This window comes from Theropithecus gelada, chromosome 8, assembly GCF_003255815.1.
Source record: "Theropithecus gelada isolate Dixy chromosome 8, Tgel_1.0, whole genome shotgun sequence".
NCBI lineage: Eukaryota > Metazoa > Chordata > Mammalia > Primates > Cercopithecidae > Theropithecus > Theropithecus gelada.
Window position 1 is genome coordinate 68,750,502 of NC_037676.1, and position 11,603 is coordinate 68,762,104.

General features: G+C 39.9%; 1 pseudogene; it reads left to right on the forward strand.

Annotated features, from left to right (window-relative positions):
• The first annotated feature begins 10,511 nt into the window (after nt 1-10,511).
• Nucleotides 10,512-11,356, forward strand: LOC112629828 (annotated as a pseudogene).
• The last annotated feature ends 247 nt before the right edge of the window (nt 11,357-11,603 follow it).

Here is an 11,603-nt window from a genome sequence, read left to right on the forward strand (position 1 = left end):
CCTTAAGCGTTCATTATTTATAGTATACTAGACAGTGGAATACTATGGTACTGTTAATAAAGATGAAGTAAATCTCTTGGAAATGTGTCCGTAATATACTGGGAAGCTTGCAGAAAGTAAGCTACCGAATAGTTATATATTAGTATGATCTGATTTTTATTTTTTCAACTATACATAAACATATATCTACATATACATACAAAAGGAAGATGCACATCAAAATGTTAAACGTTATCACTGGAGAAATGGAATTTGGGGTGTGGAGAACTAAGAGAAAATGTTCACTTTATTTTATTTATTTATTTTTTTTAATTTTTATTTTTTTGAAATGGAGTCACGCTCTGTCTCCCAGGCTGGAGTGCAGTGGTGCGATCTCGGCTCACTGCAACCTCCACCTCCTGGGTTCAAGCAATTCTCCTGCCTCAGCCTCCTGAGTAGCTGGGATTACAGGCACCCACCATCACACCTGGCTAATTTTTGTATTTTTAGTATAGATGGAGTTTCACCGTGTTGACCAGGCTGGTCTCGAACTCCTGACCTCAAGCAATCCTCCTGCCTCAACCTCCAAAAGCGCTGGGAATACAGGCATGATCCTCCCACCTCAACCTGCTGAGTAGCTGGGACTACAGGCATGCACCACCATGCCTGGCTTATTTATTCATTTATTTATTTATTTATTTATTTATTTTTGTATTTTTTGTAGAGACAGGGTGTTGCCATGTTGCCTAGGCTGGTCTCAAACTCCTGAGCTCAAGTGATCCTCCCACCTTGGCCTCCCAAAGTGGTGGGATTACAGGCATGAGCCACCACTCCCAGCCTCATTTTTTATTTTATAAACTTCTGTATTGTTTGGATTTGTTACAAGCTTGTATTACTTTTCTAATTTTTTCAAAAGGGAAGGGAGAGGAAAGAAAAATGTCATTTTAATGTTTTAGGTCAGATTCATCTTATTTTATAAAAATACTAGTAACATATTTAAAAGGTAAAAACAAATCCACAGCGGTAAAATATTAGAGACCAATCCTCTGGTGAATAAGTTGTTTTCTGTTGTTGTTTCTTTTTAAAGTTTGAGAACACTTATAATACATTCTGCAATGTGATATGACATTATTAGAAGAGCATTAGGCTAGGGTTCAAGGGCCCTGGATTTTATTTCAGTTTTGTCTGATTCTTAGTTCATTCAACCAAGGCCTCTTCCAGGTTGAAAATGCTATGAGACCGGGCACAGTGGAGGCTGAGGCAGGAGGATTGCTTGAGTCCAGGAGTTTTGAGACCAGCCTGGGCAACGTGGCATGGTGAAACCCCATATCTACAAAAAATACAAAAATTAGCTGGGTGTGGTGGTACATACCTGTAGTCCTAGCTACTCGGGAGGCTGAGGCATGAAAATCACTTGAACCTGGGAGGTGGAGGTTGCAGTGAGTGGAGACCACATCACTGCACTCTATCCTGGGCAACAGAGCAAAACTCTGTCAAAAAAAAAGAAAAGAAAGAAAGAAAATACTATGACTAGGTTTTATGTATTACCTGGTCCTTAATGTGAGATTTTTGAATTGGGAAAATTTGATGTAAAATAATTTGAGATACAAATATGCATTCTCCCCCCACCCCGCCTCAAATGTTCAATGCCTTTGCTAACAGTAGCCAGACGTCTAAATGTGACTCACCAAGAGGAGTGTTTGGTATTCATATTGATGATGACTCTGTAGAGGAAGAATTTAAAGGTCAAGCATGAAGAACAGATTTAGGAAGCCTCGGTGTTTTTATCTTGATACCCATCATTCTGTCCCTTACAATTAGAGAACATGGAAAAGGTGAGTTTTGTGACTCACTAGCTATTAAAAGAGGATAAGCTAGATTAGGCCCATTTCTGTAAATCAAACACTTTCATGTTTCAGAGACTATAATTAAGTGTATTTTTTCTAATTCTGTAGCCTATTTTTCTTTAGATTTTCTTAAAGAAAAATTCTTAAGAGCCACCACTCCATTTATATGGATTAAAATACTTACCAAGGCAAGGACATTTAATAGAATGGTATTCAAGAGTTTGAAAAATACTATGTTCATGAAACTATCATAATATGGTGGCATTTTCACTTAAAATATATGCATATACCTAATTTATTTTTTGATACAGAATACTGATTTGTTCCAAATAGGTCATGTTTCTATGTTATTGTTGAGTGCCACAATAAATAGCTGGCTCATTTGGCACTCCTGTCTCTCTCTATGCACAGGAAGGGCTATGTTGGGCTTGGCATTGTTTGAGTAGCTGTGGACACAGCTGTGGGGTGTTTTCAAGTGGTCAATGAAGTAAGTCTGCTCTTGTAAAATACAGACAAGTACAGTATCAAAATAGCGCGAATGCGCAAAAATTGCTTTCCTGGCCTTTTAACCCTGAGAAAGATTAATGGTTGTTTGGATTAGAAACCGTACCCTAATGAGGGGGCTGTTGCCTCCAGGGAGTAGGTATGAGAAAGGGGACTGTTCACCTCCAGGTCATCGTTGCACAGGCTGCGAGTCTCCGACGACCCGCAACACCACGCCAGACAGCTGCCCAGGCTCTGCCAGTAAGTGCCTGGTCCTCAGGGAGCTGTTGAAGGGACCAGGCCATCACCATCACAATGGCCTGGGGGAGGCAGTCTCCAGGGCCAAGCACACTTTGAATGGACAGAAATTGGTTCTTAAAGCCCTAGGTTGAATTACTGGCAGCTGGGGGTGGGAGGGTCTAGTTTCTCGTGCTATTATTCCACTGTTTTTCCAACCACTCCAATCACTCTCAGAATAAATGCAATCGCCTAACAAATTGCAATAACTGTTTTGAGATTTCGTCCCCTGTGAAATGCCTCATGAAGCTATGCGCACAACAGCTAACTTCAAAGTAACTGCACTTCATTCTTTCTGGCTTTAAGTTTTTGTCTTTTTCAGTTGGGTGCTTTAAATTGATTTTCCAATTTATAAAATTGGAAACTGATTAAAATAATCATGAGAGAAAAGGAAGAAAAAAACAACTAATCATCCTATTACCCAAACACAGCTGTTAACATTTGATATATTTCCTTTCCATCTTTTTCATTTGGATAGTGTAATCTTCAGCTTTTTTCTCTTAAGACATGACATTTTAAGGATTTTCCGTGTTGCTGCATAATCTTCATAATCATATGCAAATGTATGTAATAGTTTATTAAATAAGAATTTAATAATTTATTCTTATTAGAGGTCATCAAATTGCTTCCAAATTTTTACTCCTACCAATAACTTAGCAATGAATAGATGAATAATGTTTATATGGCTTTTTTCACATTCTAAATTAATTTCACAGGTTAGGTTCCCCTACAGTCAATTTCAACATTACAATATAGATTTTTTTTCCTTTTTCTTTTTTTTTTTTTTAAGAGATAAGGTCTCATTCTGTCACCCGCAATGAAGTGCAGTACATGGTCATAGCTCACTGTAACCTCAAACTCATGGGCTCAAGAGATTCTCCTGCCTTAGCTTCCCCAGTAGCTGGGAGTATATGCGAGCACCATCACACTTGACTAATTTTTAAATTTTTTTTTGTAGAGATAGGATCTCGCTATGTTGCCCAAGCTGATCTCAAACTCCTGGCCTCAAGTGATCTTCCCACCTTGGCCTCCCAAAGTGCTGGAATTACAGTCATGAGTCACCACACCTGGCCTGGTGTAGATATTTTTATGACTCTTGGCTCACAGTGTCAAATTATATATAACTCAGAATTGCCTTAAATGTTGCTTCCCCTCTCATTCAATCTTCTCTGCAAAATAAATACTAGTTCAAAGCAACAAGAAATGAAACAAAGTTCATTTGCAAGTATGGACCAGACTAGACTATTTGTGCCAACCTGCAAGTCAGTGGTGGTTTTTTTTTTTTTTAATGTCAGTACAGCTTAACAGTTCACAGGGATTACAATTTTCAAACAAACTTACAAAAATTTGGTGTTATATCCTTGCCTCTTAAGTGAAATTTTAAGACTCCCAAATCTCTTTTTTACTTACTTTTTTTTTTCCTTCTAGAGCCCTCTATGGGCTCCTAAGCCTATAGGTCTGTATTATTACTTTCATGGTCTTCAGTTTTGCTGGCAAAGAAAAAAGACCCAAGGGAGTAACATATATTCTTTCCTACAAGGGTGTTCTAAAACCACTCAGGCCTGTGAGTGAAATGATTTGCTGCACTGCAAGGGAGGTGAGTGAGACCAAAGAACTACCTCCACCAAGATCCCTTCCAAGGCTCTAAGTTGCTTCTCTAATCAGAAACCTCTCAAACCTTTGTGACCATGCACATAGGCCCATAATGGCTTTGGCAACATTTACCTGGGACCAGGGTGAACTTCATACCATCTATTGCATGTGGGAAAAGAGAATAATGCTTGTCAAACAAACCACTATATTTTATTTTATTTTGGTGTTGCTGCTGGTAGGTGTGTAGTGAGCTCTCAGTGTGTGTGTGTGGTTTTTTTTTTTTTTTTTCTTCTCAGACAGAGTTTCACTCTGTCCCCCAGGCTGGAGTGCAATGATGCGATCTGGGCTCGCCACAACCTCTGCCTCACGGGTTCAAGCGATTCTCCTGCCTCAGCCTCCCCAGTAGCTGAAATTACAGGCGTGTTGCCACTACGCCCAGTTAATTTTTGCATTTTTAGTAGAGACAGGGTTTCACCATGTTGGCCAGGCTAGTCGCAAACTCCTGGCCTCAGGGGATCCCCCCACCTTGGCCCCTCAAAGTGCTGGGATTACAGGCAGGAGCTACTGCGTCCAGCCTCATTGTGGTTTTAATTTGTGTTTCTCTAATGGCATGTGATGCTGAACATCTTTTCACATGCTGATTTGCTATCTGTATCTCCTTTGTGTTGAAATGTCTGTTCATGTCTTTTGTCCATCTTCTAATTGGATTGTTTTGTTTTGTTTTGTTTTTTACTGTTGAATTGTGATGATGCTTTATATATTCTAAATACAAGTTTTTTCTTAGATATGTGGTTTACGAATCTTTTCTCCCAGTCTGTGGCTTGTCTTTTTATTCTCTTACAAGGTCTTTCACAGACGAAAGGTTCTTAATTTGATGAAGTTCAATTTACCACCTTTTCCTTTTTATTCATCATGCTTTTGATGTCAAGTCAAAGAACTCTACCTACCCATAAATCTCAAGATTTTCTCTTAAGTGTTTTCCTAAAACTTTTAGTTTCACATGTAAGTCTGTGATCTACTTTGAGTTAATTTGTGTATACGGTGTGAGATTTGAGGGGGGGAGTGTGTGTATGCATGCACACATGAGCACACCTGGGCTATCTGTAGTATCATGTGTTCATTTGTGGAAAAGATACTCTTTCATCCATTGAATTGTTTTTATACCTTTGTCAAAAATCAGTTGGGCATATTTGTGTGGTTCTGCTTCTAGGTTCCCTGTTGTGTTCTAGTGCGTGTGTCTGTCTCCACCAATACCACCCTGTTTTGATTACTACAGTTAAATAGTAATCTTTAACACTGGTAGAGCGATTCCTCTCCTTTATCCTTCTTTTTCTTTTTCTTTCTTTCTTTCTTTTTTTTTTGAGACAGAGTTTCACTCTTGTTGCCCAGGCTGGAGTGCAATGGCATGATCTTGGCTCATTGCAACCTCCACCTCCCGGGTTCAAGTGACTCTTCTGCCTCAGCCTCCCAAGTAGCCTGGCCTATCCTTCTTTTTCAAAACTGTCGTAGCTATTCTAGTCCTGCACATTTCAATGTAAATTTTAGGATAACCTTATCTATGTTGACAAAATATTCTTGCTGGGATTTTATAGGAACTGCATTAATCCTATTGATAATTTGGTGAGAGCTGACATTTTTAGTATGCTGATTCTTCCAATCCACAAATCCAGTATATCTCTGCATTTATTTAGGTCTTCTTTGATTTAATTCATCAACATTTTAAAATTTTCAGGACACAGATCCTCTATATGTTCTGTTACAATTCTACCTAAGTATTTCATTTTCTTTGGAGCAATTGTAAATGTCATTGTGCTCTGAATTTTGTTTTCACATGTTCATTGTTAGTACACAGAAATGTGATTGATTTTTGTATGTTGATCTTGTATCCTGCAAACTTTTTGCACTACTTATTAATCCTAGAAGTTTCATGTGGATTTCTTGTGATTTTCTATAATTATCCACCTGTGAATAGGGACAGTTTTATTCCTTTGTATCCAATGTATATGCCTTTTATTTCCTTTCCTGGCATTTTTGCACTGGCATACTATTCCACTACTGTGTTGAATAAGAGTGGTGAGAGCAGATATCCTTGTCCTGTCCCCTGTCCTAGGAGGAAAGCATTCAGACTTTCACACTGAGTATGATGTTAGCTATAGATCTTTTATAGATTCTCTTTATCAAGTTAAGGAATTTGTGTCATCTTTTGAAGGTGTTCTAGTAGCATGGTAGCTTTTCTTACTCTCTGATATTTATGCTTAATTTACTGGATTTAGGTTATTTTTGTAATCAAGAAACAGAGCAATCTTTTCTATTTTCATTTTAATTCTGTTAGGTACCTGTGCAGGTATTTCTGTTTGACAGATAAACTTTAAAAACAGAGACTCCAAGAGGTAAAATGTCTTGCCCAAGTTTATATACAAAGAAGCATTGTCGGACTAGGTCCTAGGGCATCAGTTCAATTACATTTATTGTAAACCTAATACCGATAATATGATTGAACCCCTATGTGCCAGACACTATAGCTGCTTTACATGTTTGTGTTATTTAATGCTCAAAACATAGCTATGCTATGACCATAGAGATTTGCTCACTCTCTATTAAGGACTGCATGTTTGTGTCCTCCCAAAATTCATAAGTTGAAGCCCTAACCCCTAATGTGATGGTATAATATTATGATGGGGCAGATGTTACTATTATCTTTGTTTTACAAATGATTGTACCAAACCTTAGAGGCTGTATAAATTGACCAAGGTCACACTACTAGCAAGTGGTAGCAAGTGATTTGGACCTAGACATAGATCTTGCTCTTGATAACCACCTAGTGTCAACTACTGTGCCAGGTTCTGGGGCTACAAAGATGAATAAGACTCAGTCCCATCCCTTAAGGAGCACACAATCCATCAGGGGAAACAATCATGTTCATAGCTTGATTCCTGAAGCAGCAGCAACCCCAGGTGGTAAGATGCCTTACCAGTATTAGAGGCGCTCAGTAACATTTGTTGACTGAATGGCTAAGTGAAATGGCTGGCTTCTTGGACAGATCTAATGTTTGTCATACCTTATGTAGAAGATAATTCTTTCTAGCAGAAAGTAGAAAAAATTCCCTAAACCCGGTCATCCATCTGCCTCCAGTTATCCTGATCAGTTTATGCCAGGCAATAATGACTAAAAACTCTTAAATATAAAGAAAGAGACTGCCATATCATGAAATATCAAAACAGAAAAGCTGGCAGAAACTGGTCATCCAGAAAGAACGGCAAACTGTTCACTCACAGCTCCATGAAATAGTCAAGCTCAGCTACAGCTGCTGCCCAGGGCAGCTGTGACCTCAATGTTCCCAAAACTCCCACCATCTCACAAGACCTCCAATACCAAACTCACCTCCCCTTCTTCCCACAGGGCAGAGACTTCAGGAGATGATGTGGAGGGGTGCTCTCCCCTCTCACTTATGACCTTCTTCTTTCCTGGCTCCTCATATGCCTCCATTTACTCCTCTTCCTGCTTTTCCATTCTGCTATGCTATTACCACTGGGATTTACTCAGTCCCTGCTATGAAGCGCATGTCTATGTCGTCCAAAAAATCATATGTTGAAGCCCCAACCCTTAAAGTGATGGTATTAGGAAGTGGGGCCTTTGGGGGGTGATTAGATTTAGATGACGTTATGAAGGTGGGGCCCCATGGTGAGATTAGTGCCCTTACAATGGAGATAAGGGACCAGAGCTCTCTGTCTCTACCACATGAATACAGTGAGAAGTTGGCTGCCTGCCAACAGGGAAGAAAGCCTTCACTGGAAACCGAATCATCTGGGAGCTTGGTTTTGGAATTCCCAGCCTCCAAAACTGTAAGAAATGGATAGTAAGCAACCCAGGTTATGGTAGTTTGTTATAGCAGTCCAAGCTGACTAAGACAGTCGCAAAGAGGAAAAAGAGAAATATGAGTTAACATTGATTCAGTGTAGGTTACACAAGTTCTATTCTAAGAACTTTACATATTTTTCAAGGTTTTCAATTCAACAACCTTTTGAGTTATTATCACACCTTCCTCTTCACCCCAAACATACAGACACACTCGAATACCCCTTGATTCAGGCCCTCCACTTCTCACCTGGATCACTGCAATCGGCTTCCTAACGGTTTCGCTGCTTCCATTTCTTAACCCCCTGCAATCCATTCTCCACCCTGCATCCAGGAGTGCTTTGATAAAAGATAAATTGTCTGACCATAGCTTAGCCTTTTCCCCCATTTTCAGTCTCCTGTCTCCCCAGCTTCACACACCCTCAGGAACCATCTCAGGCCTCCATAGCTTTGTTCAGGCTCTTACCTGTGCCTGAAATAACCTTCCAAACCTCATGGCAAACTACTGCCCATTCTTCACTCCTTAGCCCTGTCACCTCTCCACCACCCTTCTCTCCAGGGAAGTCAAGGAACCCTAAGTTGAGGTCTCCTTTGAGTTCTCAGAATATCCTCTTCAGGCCTCCACTTACCACTCTGTGCTGTAAACACATCTTACAAGCATTTGTGTTTTTGTCTATCTCCCCATCTAATCTATTAAGAGGGGGAGACTGTCTTAATCATCTAAGATCCTTATCATCCAGCGTAATAGCTGCCATATTCAGTAGTACGTTAAGTATTTGCAGAATAGAATGAAAAAGAGAGCAATGCAACCAGTCTTATTTCTTTTTTTACAGATAACCTGATTTTCCATTGGCCAACGTCTCTAACTTTTTTGAGTAAATAAATTTGAAATCTGCATGTCCCAGATACTCAGCTATAACCAGTGAATGATGACACCAAGGTCTCTTGCCTTTTACATCCTGATATAAAACCAATCTGGCAAAAAGCAAAAAGCGTCCAAGGTCCACTTTTAAAAGTCATGGTCAGGCCAGGCACAGGGGCTCAAGCCTGTAATCCTAGTATTTTGGGAGGTCAAGGCAGGAGGATGCCTTGAGGCCAGGAGTTCAAGACCAGTCTGGGCAACATAGTGAGACCTTATCCCTAAAAAAAATTTTAAAATTAGCTAGACATGGTGGCACATGCCTGTAGTCCCAGTTACTCAGGGAGCCGAGGTGGAAGGATTGCTTAAGCCTGGGAGGTTGAGGTTGCAATGAGCCATGATTGTGCCACTGCTCTTCAGCCTGGGTGACAGAGCGAGATCCTGTCTCAAATAAATAAATAAATAAATAAATAAATAAATAAATAAATAAAAATTTATGGTCCACAGTCCATTGAGAATGTTGGGAGGGCAGCCTGGGGGGTCCACAGAACTGAGGACCCTCCTTTTACAAATCAGTGTACAGAGAACCTGCTAGCTAAACCAAAGAGGAACAACTTTATAAGAACAGACAACTATTTATCCACACAAAAGAAAATCTTCCTACCAGTAGTAACACTATTAAAGTTTTAGCAGCTTTTCCATTATGAATCTGACATTTCCTCCTTGTTCAAAGCCTAGTTTGAGTGCTTGTGACTTTTTGAAATGAGATAATAAAGCCATCAACACACAATAAAAGCTATGCACTATCCATAAAGAGGGGTCTCTAGAGTATATTTTGTGTTAAAGAAAATATTGAATTACTTGGCCTTTCCTTTTAAATCCTTTAAAGCCTTCAGCTTTAGAATGAAAGACTCAGACTCTTCTCTGGGATCTTAATTTTTATGTGGCTTCTTATTACTTTTTTATCCCTTCTAAAACTCTAAATCCCTTCAACATAGCTTTGGCCCCTTCCACAGCTGAACTGGCAGCAGGCTGATCTTTTTATTGGTGTGTAATGGATTTAGTTTGATTGCTGACACGGGAACAATGAGAGGATAAACAATTCCATTTGTGGCCATGAAATTCCCCATCTGTTGAGCGCGTTCAGGACGGCAGAGCACTGGGCAGAGACAGATGAATGAGCCCGCCAAGCCTGATGTTAATGACATCCATCATACAAGCTGAACATGTGGCTTCATAAATCAACAGCTAATAGCAACTCTGGTTGCTCATGTCATTAATAAGCCATCCGTTTAAATACATAAGAGTTTGCCATAACATTCAGCCTAGAGACCTGACTTGCAATTCTGATCTCACCAAAAAACCAGAAGTAGTAAAGGATGCCGAAACAGCATTCTTCTAAGTAAAAAAAAAAAAACTTTTTCAGATCCACACTCAAATACTTACAGATGTAAACAGATGTAATCATACGATATGTGGAATTGGTTACAAAATAAAATGGGATGAGGGAGTATGTGGACAGATAGATGAAAAAGCTTGGGTAGTGTTTAGGGTAGGGTGCGTGAGCAAGGCACTCAGAGCCATCACAGCGAGGAACCATGTTGCTTCCAAACATCCTGCTCACCAGTAAACCAGGGATAGGAAAAACACACTAGGCAAAAAACTCACATCAAAATCAGGACTGAGGCCGAGCGTGGTGGCTCACGCCTGTAATTCCAGCACTTTGAGAGGCTGAGGCAGGCAGATCACTTGAGGTCAGGAGTTCAAGAACAGCCTGGCCAACATGGAGAAACCCCATCTCTACTAAAAATACAAAAATTAGCCAGGTGTGGTGGCACATGCTTGTAGTCCCAGCCACTCAGGAGGCTGAGGCAGGAGAATTGCTTGAACCTGGGAGGCGGAGGTTGCAGTGAGCCAACATGGCGCCACTGCACTCTAGCCTGGGTGACTGAGTGAGACTACTCCGTCTCAAAAATAAAATAAAAATAAAAAAAATTCAGGACTGAAATACAACATTAATGTGGGTGATTTAGCTCAAGAAGAGCAGTTGTGTGATGGCTATGATGAAGAGTGATTGTCTCATTTTAGGTGAAGATAAAGAGTAGTTGATGAGTTAGATAACCAAATGAGAGAAGGTAGTTACTGTTTATTACCATGCTGGTGACTTCTTCCCTGAACACTGGTTTCATATATTATAGTTTTTGTGCTGGGAACAGATACCAATGTATTGTATGAAAGACTTGAAGCAAGGGGTTATACTGAGAAGAAACTAATAGACAATACTCAGTGTAAGATTTTTCAAGTTCTTTATTAATAAGTCACAGCATCCTGCATGGAAGAAATCATGCATCAGCTGCCAAGCAATAAACCATAAGAGCTAGAAAATAATATAGATTAGATCCTGAAATGGACTGAGCAATGGACCAAAGATCCTAACTCTTGACTTATAAGACTAGCTACTTTACAATCACTGTTGTTGATATCTCTCTGTTGACATCATAGAAATTGTTCAAGAATAAGTAACACTTTATTAAAATCATATTGCAAGACTAACCAGTAGATAGTAGAAAGGTGGTCCCGGCTACTCAGGAGGCTGAGGTGAGAGGATCTCTTCAGCCTGGGAGGTGGAGGCTATGGGGAGCCAAGATCACACCACTGCACTCCAGCCTGGGTGACAAAGTGAGACCCCA